Raw genomic sequence first — 16777 nt, forward strand, 5'->3', positions numbered from 1 at the left:
GCAGAATGATAGTAGTAGGTTTTCCTAGAGGTGTGTAACCTATTTAGTCTCAACTTCTTGGCCACATTTCTAGAGAACCCAGCCTTAAACGAGATGTTGTCAGCAAACTCCTCCCATCAAGGCTCTGGAATCTATGCAGAAGAGGGGGCAGGAAAATTGTAAGAGCCAGAGGTGATGGATGACTCCAAGTAAAGAGAGTCTTCCACACACAACAGGACTGGTACACATATGAAGTCAAAGAAATTGTGACAGCACACACAAGACCTGTACAAGTTCAAACCAGACAAAAGTCTCAGTACAGAGAAAGGGACATGGACACAAAATCCCACACCTAATCAAGAAGCTATTTGCTATTTATACTTTCTAGGAAAATGGATAATCTATTTTATCTAATGGTGCAACACTGGGTATATCAACCACATTCCAGAGTAGGCCTCATGTCCAGGATTTGTTGACCAATATAATGAGCCTCATTGTGTGTGTGTGTGTGTGTGTGTGTGTGTGTGTGTGTGTGTGTGTGGTTTGTGTGTAGAGGAGTGTGTGAGTGTATGGTATGAGTGTATGTGTGCATGTGTGTGTGTTTGAATGCATGTATGCATGTATATTTTGTGTATGTGTGTGTGTGGTTTGTATGTATAAAAGTGTGGAGTGTATTGCATGAGTGAGTTTGAATGTGTGTGCATGTTCATGTATGTGTGTGTGTATGTGTGTGTGTGTGTGTGTGTGTGTGTGTGTGTGTGTGTGTGTATGTATAGCTTGAAATTTAACTTCAGGCCTTACACTTAATGTGAGCACATAAAGTACTGTACTTCCGAATTACTATATAGCTTTAACTCCCATTTTTTTCTGCTAATGAAATTCTACTGTAATATAACTATACCAATGGGCTAAGAAACTGCCAGTAGCTATTTTTAGACTTTTATCTGTGGAGTTGCAATAGAGATTTGCATGACTTCTGATATCTCAAAAACATCATGAATAACCTTCATGGAGAAGCCGGACAATGTGTGATCCAGTCCATCTCCATGCTATCATGTGGGAGAAGCAAGTAGACAGAGCGCTGTAACATATCCATTTATTTATCCCTACACTTATGCCCTAGAGATTTTTATCATAACCTTTGCTAGTCAAGTCTCTGACCATGACTAATTATTCTTTTAGTTGTCTTCCTTCTTTATTTTTACTAAGCTTAATTTTTGACCTTACTGACAGCCTAACTCCACTGAATTAGATACAATTCCACCAGCTACTCCTCATTTCAGGGACTGTGGCCATTAGTTTGTTTCCACAATTTCTGTCAAATGGCTACACCCATTTCCATTTACCTCAACATGCAGAGATTTGTACCATTCAAACTTTATATTACCTACCCTTATCTGACTCCCCATGGGAAGTTTGTATTAATTTAAGATCGGCTCCAAACTTAAAAACAAACTCCTCTAAAGTTTAGTACTCTCTTGATGTTCCTATATATACTCCACAGGAGTGTCCAGTCTTCTCTTATATAAAGAAATAGGAGGTAATTTATCTTGAGCTTGGACACTTAATTTTGTATGCTTCCATGAGCAAGGTAAAACCCTGATTTCTTTGCCCTCTGAATCTTTTTTTCTTTTTTCTCTTAGGACACGTTGTCTATCCCCTACATGCAGCAATTAAACAGGGCTTTTCTTCTTTTTTCCTATGGAATGAAACTTACATCGTCTTATAAATTCCTTGCTCCAATATTACTTACAATACTATTTGTGTGAAAATTATTTTCTTAAAGTCTGGCTTCTGAAACTATCATCTATCCCTTAAATAAAAAGACCCTGACTAATACTGGTGTGTCTCAAGTTATCTATGATTTCCCTTCTATCATTTTCACTTAAATTCTTCTAAGTTTTATAATAGATGCAGAGGAGTCCAAGTGGAGAATAAAAAGTGTCTCATAACTAAAAGATTAGGCTGATACCCAGATGTATGTTACATATATCCATTTATATATTTGTGAAATAATGAAATATAATTTTTTTGTTTTCCAGAGCAGTTTTTTATTTTTAATTATTTTTTAATTCATTTTACATACCAACCAGAGTTCCCCCTCCCTCCCTCCCCCCACTCCCCCTCCTCCAGCCCACCACCACCCACTCCTCAGAAAGGCCTCCCATGGGAAGTCAACAAGGCCTGGCACTTTCAGTTGAGCAGGACCAACCCCTCCCCCCGACCCCAAAGGCTGAGCAAGGCATCCCACCATATGGAATGGGCTTCAAAAAGCCAGCTCATGCTCCAGGGATAGATCCTGGTCCCACTACCAGGAGTCCTACAAGCAGACCAGGCTACAAAATTGTCGCCCACATGCAGAGGTCCTAGTTCAGTCCCATGCAGGCTCCACAGCTGTTGGTCTAGTGTCTGTGAGCTCCCACAAGTTCGAGTCTTCTGTGTCTGTGGGTTTCCCCATCATGATCTTGACCACCCCCTTGCTCCTATAATCCCTCTTCCCTTTGTTTGACTGGACTCCTGGAGCTCGGCCTGGTGCATGGATGTGGGTCTCTGTATCTGCTTCCATCAGTTACTGGATGAAGGTTCTATGATGACAGCTAGGGTAATCACCAATCTGATTACAGAGGAAGGCCAGTTCAGGCATCCTCTCTACTATTGCTAGGGGTGTTAGCTGGGGTCATCCTTGTGGATTCCTGGGAATTTCCTTAGCATCAGCTTTCTCTCTAGCTCCATAACGGCTCCCTCTATTAAGATATCTCTTTCAGTTCGGGCTGTCTCTCGACTATTGCCAGTAGTCTATTGTGGAGGTATCTTTGTGGATTTCTGGGGACCTCTCTAGTACTTTGCTTCTTTCTATTCTCATGTGGTCTTCATTTACCATGGTCTCTTATTCCTTGTTCTTCCTCTCTGTTCTTCATCCAGCAGGGATCTCCCGCTCCCCTAAACTCTCTTTCCCTCGACCCTTGCCCTTCATTACTCCCACTCTCGTCCAGGTTGTTCCTGTAGATCTCATCCATTTCTCAGTCATTGGGCGATCCCTGTGTCTTTCTTGGGGTCCTGTTTTCTAGGTAGCCTCCCTGGAGTTGTGAGTAGCAGTCTAGTCATCTTTGTTTTACATCTAGTATCCTCCTATGAGTGAGTACATACCAAGTTTGTCTTTTTGAATCTGGGTTACTTCACTCAGGATATTTTCTAGATCCATTCATTTGCCTGCAAACCTCATGATGTCATTGTTTTTCTCTGCTGAGTAGTACTCCATTGTGTATATGTACCACATTTTATTTATCCATTCTTCAGTTGAAGGGCATCTAGGTTGTTTCCAGGTTCTGGCTATTACAAACAATGCTGATATGAACATAGACTACTGGCAACGTTCGAGAGACAGCCTGATCTGACCTACTCTGGTAATAGGATGGCTAAACACCCTAATTGTCGTGCTAGAAACCTCATCCAATGACTGAGGGAACTGGATGCAGAGATCCACAGCCAGGTCCCAGGTGGATCTCCAGGAGTCCAATTGGTGAGAAAGAAGAGGGTTTGTATGAGTGAGAATTGTTGAGACCAAGGTTGGAAAAAGCACAGGGACAAATAGCCAGATGAATGGAAACACATGAACTATGAACCAATAGCTGAGGAGGCCCCAACTGGATCAGGCCGTCTGGATAAGTGAGACAGGTGATTAGCTTGAACTGTTTGGGAGGCATCCAGGCAGTGGGACCAGGACCTGACCTCAGTGCATGAGCTGGCTGTTTGGAACCTGGGGCTTATACAGGGACACTTGGCTCAGCCTGGGAGGAGGGGACTGGACCTGCTTGGACTGAATCTACCAAGTTGAACTCAATCCTCAGGGGAATCTTTGCCATGGAGGAGATGGGAATGGGAGGTGGGCTGGGGGGAAGGCGGTGGCAGGGGGGGCAGTGGGAAGGGGAAGAACAAGGGAATCCATAGTTGTTATGTAAAATTAAATTAAATTATTAAATAAAATTAAAGAAAAAACAAACAAACAAAGAAACAAACAAAAAGATATCTCTTTCATTGCTCTCCCACTCCATCCCTCCCTCAACATGACCATCTCATTCCCTCATGTTCTCATCCCTCATGTCCTCCCCTTTACCACCTCCATGCCCCCTCCCCTACTCCAAGTTTACCCAGAAGACCTCATCTCTTTTCCCTTCCCAGGGCGATCCCTGCATCCCTCTTAGGGTCTTCCTTGTCACCTAGCTTCTCTGGAGAAGACACTAAGAAACCATGGCTGGGAAATACAATTTTGTCTGGTCATGGTGGTGAACATCTGTAGTCATAGGACAAGAAGAATAGTTCAAATTTGAGGGCAGCCTGAGCTACTTAGGTTAAGAATGTCTCAAAATAGATGAGTACATGAATGAATAAATAAGAACAAAAAGGAATGCATAATGGAAAACTTCTACGTTAATAAACATGCATATTTAACTATGTTTCTGAAAAGATCATAGTTATGGATATTTAAGGTAGATTCTACTGACATTCTCTAGATTTTATTTTTACTTTTTATTATATGTTTTGTATTATGAAACTGACAGAATTATTTCAGTTATATTGTCTTTCCCATTTGATACCTTAAGCACTTTGTTAATAACATATCTGCTTCATATTTTTAAAAGTTGAACTGTATTCACACATATTAGGTCCTCAACATTTTTATTATTCATTCATAAATGAATTCCTTACTCTTGTATGTCTTTTAAACTCTATGAGAATATTTAATTGGGAATATTTAACTGAATGCTTAGAGAGCAATACAGGAAAAGAGAAGACAGGAGAGTCATGGAGAGGGAAGAGAGGAGAGCAGAGGAGAAGAGAAGAAATAGTGTATTCAGTAAATGAGGGATTTCAAGAGGGATTTTGAACTATATTATGTGCTTATTGATGTATTGATTTGAATTGAACCTGGAATAAAAATCTTGTTGGTATACCATTAAAGATGAAAATAGGTTTGATTATATATGTACACAAGCCCTTATAAAGGACTGAAGATGGATGTCTTTGAGTAATTTAAGAAATGCCCATGTGACCTACTTGTTTGTATCTATGTCAAAAGCAGAAGGAAGGAGAAGAGTACCAGGCTAATCTGAAGATGTTTTACAGCATGCAACTGCAAAGCCAAGAAGGTCTTCATATGGACAGAACAGTTCTCCTCAGTATTATAATTTTAATGCCCTGACAACCTGTACTCCACAGAAACATCTCTATAAGAACATGTCACTGACGGACAGTTGATATTCCATCACTGTTGGTTAATCTCCTTAGGTTACTAAAGTAATTTTTCTTTTATGAAATACATATATGTGGTGATATTATGTTCCCCAAAATATTGTGCTCCCTAATGAACTTACCTGGGGTCAGAGAACAGAACAGCCACTAGATAGACATAGAGGCCAGAAAATGGTGGCACACATGCCTTTAATCCTATCACTTGGGAGGTAGAGATCCATCCGGATCTCTGCGAGTTCAAAGCCACACTGGAAACAGCCAGGCATGGTGACTCATGCCTTTAATACCAGGAAGTGATGGCAGAAAGCAGAAAGGTATATAAGGTGTGAAGCCAGAAACTCGGGCTGGTTAAGCTTTTAGGCTTTTGAGCAGCACAGTTCAGCTGAGAGGCATCCAGTCTGAGGAAACAGGATCAGCTGAGGAATTGGCAAGGTGAGGTAGCTGTGGCTTGCTCTGCTTCTCTGATCTTCCAGTATTCACCCCAATACTGGCTCCAGGTTTGTTCTTATTAATAAGACCTTTTAAGATTTGTGCTACACATATACTCTTGAGAAATCATTTCAATAACTACAAAACCTTTTAAATGAGAGGTGAAAGAAACACAGTGATGGAGAAAAGCTGACAAGTTAAAGAAAAGTTATATGTATTGGAGACTTAAATTCAATGGAAATATTCTGAGCTTTTAGACTCAATAGCTCTAAGAGCAGACCATGGAGCCATGAGTTGCTTAACCACAATGCCCCTGTACTGCTTTTACTATTCAGATTTTCATGGGTTTGGAGTGCAAATGAAAGCACTAATTCGAGGGAAGTGAGTGTCTACCACTCAAGAACCCACAATTCCATGTTCATACTTTCTCTTGAATGCTTCACTTCTATTTCACAGGTCATTGAGACTGCTCTACTGGGAGGCTGTACAGATGTTTTAAACTCATTTCCTTTGATGAACATTTTCATTTTAAGCATACATTAAAAAAGCTTTCTACCTGCTACCTGCTTAATAACTATTTCTTGAGTAAATGTAACACTTTGGTTCAATGAGTCTGCTAGCACAATAATCATTATTTACTGATCTGTATAGACAGAGAATACTAAGTTAGACAAGACTAAAGACACCATTTAGTTCAAAATCCACTCATTTTATTTTGAAAAAAAAGAAGAGACATGAGAGGGGAAGTAAATTTCACCAGGTGACAGATGTGGGCTAGAACTCAGATCTTTGGCTCAAAGTCAGATAGATGTACCTTCAAGCCTTAGTTCTTCATAGTGGTTTGACTCACTCATTGTCTAATTAGTGTTGTATTTTAATCATGTCTCTACATCACACCTAAAATACTTTTCAGCCTCACAGTCAAACTATATCAATATTGGCTTAAATTAATTCCTTTGTTGATTTTAGATTCAACTTAGGACATGGCAATCTATTTTTTTTTACTTGATTTATTTCTCTTCCTTCCAGAAAAACACAACTGAAATCACTCAGAATGCCTCTCATTTCACTTGATACAGTCTCTGACTGCCATGTAGCCAACCATCTCCCTAAGAAATGTGCTCAATTTAAATGGTACTGATTTCATGTCAGTGCACAGAAGTCCTTGTCACTTGGTAAAATATCTTGTGCAGTGGGAATCTCTTTTTAAAAAGGTCAGCAATCTTTGGGGTTTAGTGAATCGATACCGTCTATTCAGGGATGATCTTGCACTGCTTATTCATGGCAGTAGATGGACACATTTATAAAAGCAACAGAAGAGGTCTCTGGAAGAATGGTGACACATTTTAAATTTCATGTAGAATTGGATGCAGACTTGGACAGATGAAGAGATAAAATGTCAGCCAGAGAATTTGGAGAAGAGAGAGCTTGAGGGTGACAGCAAGAGAGAGAGAGATTCAGGAGGGAAGTGGATTAAACACTGCTTCAGATTGTCTGACATCTTTCTCCATAACAATTTGGAGTCCTATGGATCCGCAGTTGCCATAGTCTATAAACATTAAGGTGATTGGTACATTTAAGGAAGTTAATGGATGTCTCCAAAGTCAAGATATAATTTTGGTATAATTATTCCTTTGTACTTAATTTTGTTATGCATTAATCAAATCGTCTATTTACTCAGTATCTACCCTGTACACACTACAACCTTATTAAGAAGAGAATGAGCCTGCATTTGCACCACAGAAGCAAAAAGCTGAGACTGTAGATAGAAACAGAACTCTGTGTTGACCCTTTCTGTATTTACATTTCGCAGTTTCTAAAAGTCATGAAAGTTGTCACAAGTAAGACTTCTGTTTACCATGTGCTTATAGTTCTTTTGATTGGCAGCTGCGTCTTTTTTTTTCCTTTTATACATCTTCAGTGATAATGAACTCAAGATTTGCTGAAGTAGGAGGCCATTTCCTTTTTGGACAACTTGAATTTTAGAAATTGAGATTTTTGTAAGAAGTAATATTTTTATTTGAAATTTAAAAACCAATGACCAGTGAGTTGTCTAACTCTGATATTTGCATTTTTCTCTGAGACATATCAGTTGTCCTTTTACCTCTCTGAGTTTAAAATGAGTTACAAAATATATAAGTAAATAAATAAATAAACAGATGGATAAATAAATAAATGAACCTCACTGAAGTACAGGATATATAGTCATCATTATGCAGCTTAGCAAATGCTGAAAGAGGTCAATCAGTTTTGGCCAAACAACTTCCTCTCCCCAAATACACAAACCTTCTGGACATTGGAGCATACTTTTTGTATTCATATATGTTGTAGCTTGTTTTATGATATCCCGGCTGAACAGATAGTCATTCGCACTGGCTAGAGAGGTTTCCATTTCTACCCTGACTCCTCCACCGCCCGTTCAATTTTTTCTTGGCACACTGCTTAAGTTTCTTGGACATCCCTGTAGAGTGATCTCATCTGAGCTGCCCTAACTTTTCCTATATAGAGCAATTTATCTGTGTTTAAACAGCAAGAATGGAATGCCTGTGCATTAATCCCTTAAGGGCTAATTCTCTCTTAGGTTTATGAGTCTTCTTTATGTTTCTTGTTTCTTCCTCCTTAAGTTCCCTAGTTTGTTACAGATCTGGTTTATGCACCTTGGGCTCCAGGAGTGACTTGGGCTAGGGTAGGAGACTAACATGGCATAGGCCACAGGGGAACAGAGGCAAATCACCCAAGATGGAGGAGTTGCCAAAGAATTCAATGTAGTTTTCAGATATGGATGGCATCAGTTCAAAGCTGCAAGACTATCTGGGTCAGAAATTCTCAACCTGTGGGTCTCAACTCCTTTGGGGAGAGGATGGCCCTTTTACAGAGCTGCATATCAGATGTCCTGCATATTAAATATTTATATCATGATTCAAAGTAGTAGCAAAATTACAGTTATGAAGTGGCAACAAAGACCTAAGTCTTAGGTCCTCTCTGGTCTGTGTCTTCCTTATAACTTCACCAGATCCCTCTGCTCAGATGGCCACCACAAATGGGCTCTGCAAGAGTACACTGCTGAGATCCTCCTGTGCTATCTCACCTGAGCCCTCCCAGTGCAGTGTCAGCTTCACAGAGCTGCTCAAAGGGATCCCCTCATTTATCATATATTATATTGAATCATGGAGAGTAGTAATCTAATCATTGGCATGGAGATACAGGGCTGAACAGACTCAAACTGACTTTCTGGCTTTGCTTAACCTTGCACAAATTTATGCTCTTTGCAAGAAGCTCTCTTTACTTCCATCAATATTATGAGATTGTAGCTGGAGTTTTCTCTCTGGGTCCTGCCAAGACCCGGCAGTCCAACAGCCCACTTATAAAATAAACACACAGACACTTATATTATTTACAAACTGTATGGCCATGGCAGGCTTCTTGCTAACTGTTCTTATATCTTAAATTAACCCATTTCTATAAATCTATATTTTGGCACGTGGCTCGTGGCTTACCGGCATCTTTACATGCTGCTTGTCATGGTGGCTCCTGGCAGTGTCTCCCTCTCTCAGCCTTCCACTTCCAAGAATTCTCTTCTCTGCTTGTCCCGCCTATACTTCCTGCCTGGCCACTGGCCAACCAGCATTTTATTTATACAGAGTGATATCCACAGCATGAGATCAACCTGAGGATAGATTTCCACAAAATAAGAGATGTAGAAAAGTAAAAATTAAGTGTGATATAGTGAACTTGGTATGTTTTGGTGTCTGAATGCATTGTGATGTAAAAATTGTGAAGAAAACCTTTAACCACAGATGACAAGTCTGTGTCAGCAATGGAGACAATTTTCAGAGAAGAGACATGAAACACTATGAATAATTAGGATCATCTTCTCAAAGACCCAGAATGGGCCTGAGAGCCATGGAAATTCACCCAGGATGCTTTCTACCTAACCTGTCCATGTCTAAATAAATTGCATTTCAGCATCCAAACCCCAGTAGTGTTGCGAGGATAGCACATATATATGATTTGCTGATTACATCAAGGAAAATGTGTTCTATTGGACATCAGGGTTCAAATAATTCAAAATTGTACTTTGAAGGTACAGTCAATTGTTTTTTAATATTTCTAACACTGAAGTTGTTAAATTATCCTTGGTTTATATCTGACTTTGTGGATTAATTTGTCAGTCAACTAAAAGTAGTTTTATTATTGTGAAAAAAAAGTTTTAAAATCATTCATTATACAGAATATAGTCAGTTTTCACATTGGGGAATGCCCTTAGTTATTAACTAAATAAATGGTTGATGGAGTTTAACTTTAAAATTAAAGGCTAGTAGAGTACAATAAAGCTGTAATAAATATCAGCTTGTTATTCATTAAAATTTGATTTGGAGGAATATTCTGCCTTGTTTTCTGACTGTGCAGAGTTGAACAACACTGTAATTGCAATGATTGATAGATTCCTCATTAAAACTTCAGAATTACTTTTCTTCACGGGATCAAGCTTCCAAGCTTCTTTATAAAATGTTATTGTTCTGAACAACTGTTGCTACCGTTTTAACAGTCTCTAGCCCAAAACAATAAGAGAAGGAAAAGATTCTTCCAAGAAGTAATAAAACTATATGACATGCAATAAAGAAAAAAAGCAAAATTCTAAGATGCTGTATTACTGTGCATAGATATTCAAGTTTAAATGTTAAAAACAAAACTCCACCCTCTCCTCATTTCAGCAAGAAGACAGGAAATAAACGAGGGCACATACTTAGAACCCAGGACTCTGAGAACCGAGCTCCAAATGCAACAGAGACAACACATCAGTTCTTTGAAAGTGTAAATTAATTGCAGGAGGGTAATAGGAAACTCAAGGTAATAAATAAATGGTTAATGTTTATTTCTACATGCCATTTTTATTACATCTTTTCATTTAGACACAGAGTGGAAAATATTTTGTCCACCACTGATGATGAATTTCAAAAGCTTTTCTAATGTCTATATTTAGGGTATTAAATATTTAATTAATATAAAATTCTTATAAAACTTGGATTTTTGTATTTAAATTTGTTCAACTATTTTATCCTTGTATACAGCACATTCTAATTACTCTCATCCCCACAATCTCTTAATTTTCTCCCAAACCTGCCAACTTCCCTTTCCCACATTCTTGTAGTTTTGTTAGAGCTTGTGACTCACTGAGTTTACATTGTAGTAAATTTCACAGGAATCTACAAAGAGAGTAGAGTGCAGTCCTAGATACCATTCCCTCATTTCCTTACAGTGGTCAGTCCCACCTACACAGAGTCCAACAGTAAGACTAGAACACTGACATCCATGGACTGTACATATACGGGCATCTGTCACCTCACCTTAGGTGAGTGTGTGTAACCACTGCTGTGACTGAGACACAAAGTCACTTTGTGATAAAAATGATTTTTGTCTTTCAATCCCTGTGTGGACACCACTATATTTCTCTCTGAATCCTTAAGTTGTGGCACTGCTTTGCTTTTTTGCAACTCTGCAATTTTATTTTATTTAAATAGAATTTTATATTTATTATATTTATAATCTACATATTTGCATTTATTAATATATTTATAATCCATATAAATAGAATTATATGGTATTTGGAATTTTGGGAGTAACTTTTTGTTTCATTTGGCATAATGTCCTTTAGTTGCATCCAAAGACTCAAGATGTATAAACAATTTGTTTATTTTGATCGTTGATTACAGAATAATATTCTAAAAATGGGTCTTTGTGTATGTATTTTTAACTGATATAGATGTTGGATACTGGGGTAGTCCCTTGGAATAATGAGGTACAGAGAAATTTCCATCTTAGTAACTAGCAAAAATTAAATATTTGAGCAAAAAGTATGTTTCAAAATTTTTTAATCTAATATTTAATATATATAATTAACTTTAATTTCAAATGTAGAATTTGAGAAGTGTTTGAAGGAGCATTCTAAATAATGAAAGCCAAGAACATTTATATTAAGCCATTTGGATTATGTTTCCATTAGAAATTACTCTTCAAAGAAAAATAATAATGTAAATTAAATTAGATTTTTTAACTATGCCATGTTGAAATGTTTGGACTTTTAAATGAAACACTATCTTTTCATAAGTATGATGAATAGAAACATAAATTGGATAAACTTTGACTTCCCTTCCCAATATGTGTTAATAATTTATAGGCATTAAAATGATACCAAGATCCACCACCTGGTGACAGCTTCTCCCAGACACCTCCACATAGTGAGTAAATGTTGATAGTAGGTGGTGGTGGTGGTGGTAGTTGTCAGTGTGTGTGTGTGTGTGTGTGTGTGTGTGTGTGTGTGTGTTTCTGTGTGCTCATGCACATGTGTGCATATTTCCCTCTTTTGATTTGTTAGTCTGGGATTATTTAATCCTTGTGTTTTCTTGAGTGAAGTTAACCTCTTTATGTAGCTGAAGGTTTTCCTATGTACCACCCGGTCTGTAGCAACTCAGACCCAAATAAACACACAGAGGCTTATATTAATTAAAACTGCTCAGCCATTAGCTCAAGCTAACTACTGACTAGCTCTTACATTTAAACTCAGCCCATTTCTGTTAATCTATATGTAGCCACATGTTCCATGACTTTACCTGTGTGCCATTACGTGCTGCTCCCTGGAAAGCAGGCTGGCATCTCCTGACTCGGTCTTCCTCTTCCCAGAATTCTCCTTGTCTGCTCATCCTGCCTATACTTCCTGCCTGGCTACTGGCCAATCAATGTTTTATTAAACCAGTGTACAAAAGCATTATTTCACAGAATCTTTAGGTTGAAGTTTTCCTTCTAAAGCCTTCTGTAGGGCTGGATTTGTAGATAGGTATTGCTTAAATTTGGTCTTCTCATGGAATGTATTATTTTCTTCATCTATTGTGATTGAAAATTTTGCTGGGTATTGTAGTCTGGGTGGCATCTGTGTTTGCTTAGAATCTGTTGAAAATCTGCCAGGCCCTTCTGTCTCCATTGAAAAGTCAAGTGTTGTTCTAATAGGTCTACCTTTCTATGATATTTGGTATTTTTACCCTGTAGATTTTAGTATTCTTTCTTTGTTGTGTATGTAGAGTATTTTGATTATTATGTGCCCAGGGGAATTTCATTTCTGATTTAGACTATTTGATGATCTGTATGCTTCTTCTACCTTGATAGGCTTCTCCTTTAATGTGCCCTTAGCCCACGTTTCTTCTCTTTTCTCTATTCCTATTATTCTTATATTTGGTCTTTTCGTAGTGTCCTATATCTCATGGATGTTTTATGCCAGAAGTTTATTTTATAATTAACATTCTTTTTCTCATTTATCATCTTTTTTATTCAGCCAAACATTACAATTAAAACATTGTACTTCCGCATTCAGGATAAGTCTTCTTTCCTGAATTAAACCTTTCTAGAACCACCATCATATATCTAAATAAACATGAGTCTTCTAGACTATTTCCAGTCCATCAAGTATTTAATGAAGATTAGTCACAATATTGCTTACTTTGGCCATTATCCTATTGTTGTTGATTGAACTATTTGTGGTATCTTAAGATTTGTGTCCAATGTATATTTTTTTAGCTTTAATTGATTCTTTGTGGATTTTACATCATGTATTCCGATCCCACTTATCTCCATGTCCCCTCAAATCCATCCTCTGCCCTTGCCTACCTCCCCCACAAAACAAAACCAAATTTAAAAAACCCAAAACTAAACAAAACAGAGAAATAAAACAAAACAAAACCAACAATTTTTTTGACCAAGGTATCTATTTCTCTATTGTGTCTTCAGTGTTTGAGATTATCTCTTCCATCTTTTGTATTCTTTTGCCTCTGTAGTTCCTGTTAGAGTTCCTGAATTTTTCATTTCCGTATTTCTATCAGATTGGGTTTTCTTTATTGATTCTATTTTTACTTTCAGGTCTTGAAATGTTTTGTTTGTTTGTTTGTTTTGAAATTCCTTCTACTTCTTATATTTTCCTAGATTTCTTTAAGGAATATATTCATTTCCTGTTTAAGAACCTCTATCATATTCATAGGGCTGTTTTAAGGTCTTTTTCTTGTGCTTCATCTATGTTGAAATTGTTGGGCTTACTTTGGTAGGGTTACTGGTCTCTAGTAGAAACATATTGCCCTGGCTGTTATTGATTGTGTGTTTACACTGGTATCTAGGGATCTGGGACTGGGAAGATTATAATTTTAGATACTGATATCTAGTCTTTTCTTTGTAGGATGGGTGTTGTGTTCCTTGGTTTCTGTTACCCTCTTTGGTTCTTTGGAGAGTGTGGTGGCTGTGGGTGTGTTGCTTGGTAATAAATTCTTCTTGGATCCTGCTAGGTATTCTGGGTAAAATATGTTTCTTGTTATTGGGAGCTGACATTTAGGAATAAGGATGGGCTAATGTTGACGGATTTTTTGTTAACTCTTTGGGAGTCCACCACCTAGCTCCCAAATAAACACATTGAGACTTAGTCTTACTTATGAATGCCCGGCCTTAGCTTGGCTTATTTCTAGCTACCTTTGCTTAACTTAAATTATTCCATCTATCTTTGCCTCTGGGTATTTACCTTTCTCTGTTTTATATACCTTCCTTTGCTTCTTACTATGTGGCTGTGGCTGGTTGTGTGGCTGGGTGGCTAGCCCCTGGCTCTGTTGTAGAATAGTAGTTTAATGATGCAAATAATGTATTATATTCTTTTATGTTGCATTTGTTTAACTCTGTGAAACTGTGCTACTTTGCCTGTCTAAAACACCTGATTGGTCTGATAAAGAGCTGAACAGCCAACACATCTTTGTATCATTAAACAAATATTCTACAGTATAAATGAATGTAACACATCTTCAACTAATATTTCACAACAAGCCAGTAGGTAGTTGAGGGGGTCCACAGGAGGGAGAAAACTAGTCTGTTCCATCAAAATTTTCTTAGTCTCCTGGGACTGAGGACAGAGAGTGAGGAGAGGCTATAACAGGTAGTCTGATGCAGGCCTTGGAATGATGCTAGGATATTGGATTTGGAGGAGAGGAGACATAGTGAAGATCTGTAGTTAGCCTACCTGCTTCACTGGCAGGTTTGGAAGGGAGATTTTCAGGGAATGCCTGGTGGAGTTGAGGGCTAGGATGACAATATGAGTGAGTTGGAAGGTAGGAAGACAAGGTCTACTTGCTTCACTAGCGATAGTGGCAGAGAGGAGGAAAACTGAAGGAAGTTGTCTGCTACAGAGTTGGGAGTTTGACTGGGAGATTGGATTTTGAGGAGAGGAGGGGGAGGTAAAGATCTACTTTATTTTTTCTCAATTTCTATTGATTCTCTGTAGATTTCACATCATGCTTCCCAATCTCACTTATTCCCCATCCCCTTGCTTCTGTCCTTTGCCCGTGCTACTTCCTCCCACCACCCCCACCAGAAAACCAAAAATTTAAAAGAAAAACCAAAAATCAACCCTTCCCCAAAAGGAGAAGAATCTCATTGTGGAAGTTTTAGTGTGCCCTTGTTGAGTCACACAGTTTACCCTTTAGTCCATTCATCTTTACTTGTTGGGGTGGGCTAACTCATAGTCCTGGTTTTGGGCCTTGGTGGTAACTGGGTTGGTCAGCCCACTAGCTTTCCCTCATGGTCACTGCCCAAGTGAACTCTCCTGCACTGCCTGGGCTAGCTCACCCAATGCAACCTGTAGCAAGGGGCTAGGCCAATTCTCCTGTTCTCAGGTTCCAAGACCAGGCACACTTACACTCACATCATCAGGGGCAGTTCTACTGTTTTGCCCAGGAGGATCTGCTTTTAACCTACTTTCTTCCCTGGGTGGAATGGCTGTTGGGTATCTAGGGAATGCCTTCTAAGGTTTGGGGATGGGATAATGGGATGTACTGAGGGAAGGAAGTTTGGAAGGGAAGATCTATATAATTCACTGGACAGGGGGAGAAGAGGTGAAGGGGAGGCTGCAGCAGATGGTCTGCTGCAGAGCTGGGGATGGGACTGGGGGATTGAACTTGAGGGAGAGGAGGGAGAGGAGAAGAACTTCAGTTAATCTACATGTGCATCTCTGGTGGCTCTCATACAGTTTCTGTAGAAATTGACAAAGTTCATAGAAAATATTATAAGACAGATATTAAAAAGGATAGGAAAATAAACTAAAAATAAATTCTAAAAATTATTACATCGGGAATTCTACATGAGGTATCATGATACCCTGGTTCATTGTGTGCAGACTGGGAGATGGATCCACATGGGTTTATATAGAGACTAGAGGAAACAAAATCAGGCACTGGAGAAGACAACATCTTCAACAAATGGTGCTGGTCGAAGTAGCTAATTGGATGTAGAAGAATGAAAATACATCCATATATCCCACATAAAACTCAACTCAAAATATATCAAGGACCTTACATAAGACTGGATACCCTGGATCTGAGAGAAGAGAAAATAGAGAACAGGCTTGAACTCATTGTCACAAGAAGGTTTTTTTCTGAACAGTACACTAATATCATAGGTATTAAGACCTGCAATTAATAAATGGAAGGTCAGGGATATGGAAAGCTTCTCTATAGCTATGGACACCATGATTCATGCAAAATGGTGGTCTATAAAAGAGAAAAATCTTCATCAATTAAACATTTGATAAATGGTTGGTATCTGGAACATACAAGGTACTAAAAATACTGAATAGCATGAAGCATATTTAGAAAGGCAGACGGTCATAATGTTTGTTACTTTCATGTTCTGGTAGGCCATTATATTCCGATTTTAGTACAAACATATATTTCCTTTTTCTTTTTGTATTTTCCTTCCATGTCCACTTATTAGTATATTTCAAAATCATAAAGAACATATCTAGAATGTCCTTGTATTCACTTAAAATTTTTTCTTATTGTTACATACTTATAACATTGATCTTTACACTCCAGAACTATACTTAGGATAGAAAAAATAAATTGTCAACAGAATAAATGAAGAAATTGAGGGTGATAAACACAGACTAAGGGGGACACAGACAAACTGAGACACAGATAAGCTGACCAAACCATGAGGGCAAAAATAAGAAAGGTGAAGAGTGCAAGAGTGAGAATGTAGCAACATCTCTCAGGTCTGGACAAAGTTCTAGAGGTGTGTTGGATGCTCCAAGTCGAGGTGC

The 16777-nt window shown here is 38.3% G+C and overlaps 1 long non-coding RNA gene across 6 annotated transcripts in view; it reads left to right on the forward strand.

Annotated features, from left to right (window-relative positions):
* LOC131906856 (uncharacterized) overlaps positions 1–16777 on the forward strand; it is a 140278-nt gene that overhangs the window by 10919 nt on the left and 112582 nt on the right. For 5 of the 6 annotated variants that reach the window (XR_009378214.1, XR_009378213.1, XR_009378212.1 and 2 more), the window contains exons 2-3: positions 10374–10509; positions 11837–11897. This is a non-coding gene — a long non-coding RNA (uncharacterized LOC131906856). Of the gene's footprint in view, positions 1–10373; positions 10510–11836; positions 11898–15853; positions 16149–16777 lie in introns of those variants that run through there. The other variant, XR_009378210.1, reaches the window with a different exon arrangement.

The sequence above is a fragment of the Peromyscus eremicus genome, chromosome 3 (genome assembly GCF_949786415.1).
Source record: "Peromyscus eremicus chromosome 3, PerEre_H2_v1, whole genome shotgun sequence".
Taxonomy (NCBI): Eukaryota; Metazoa; Chordata; class Mammalia; order Rodentia; family Cricetidae; genus Peromyscus; species Peromyscus eremicus.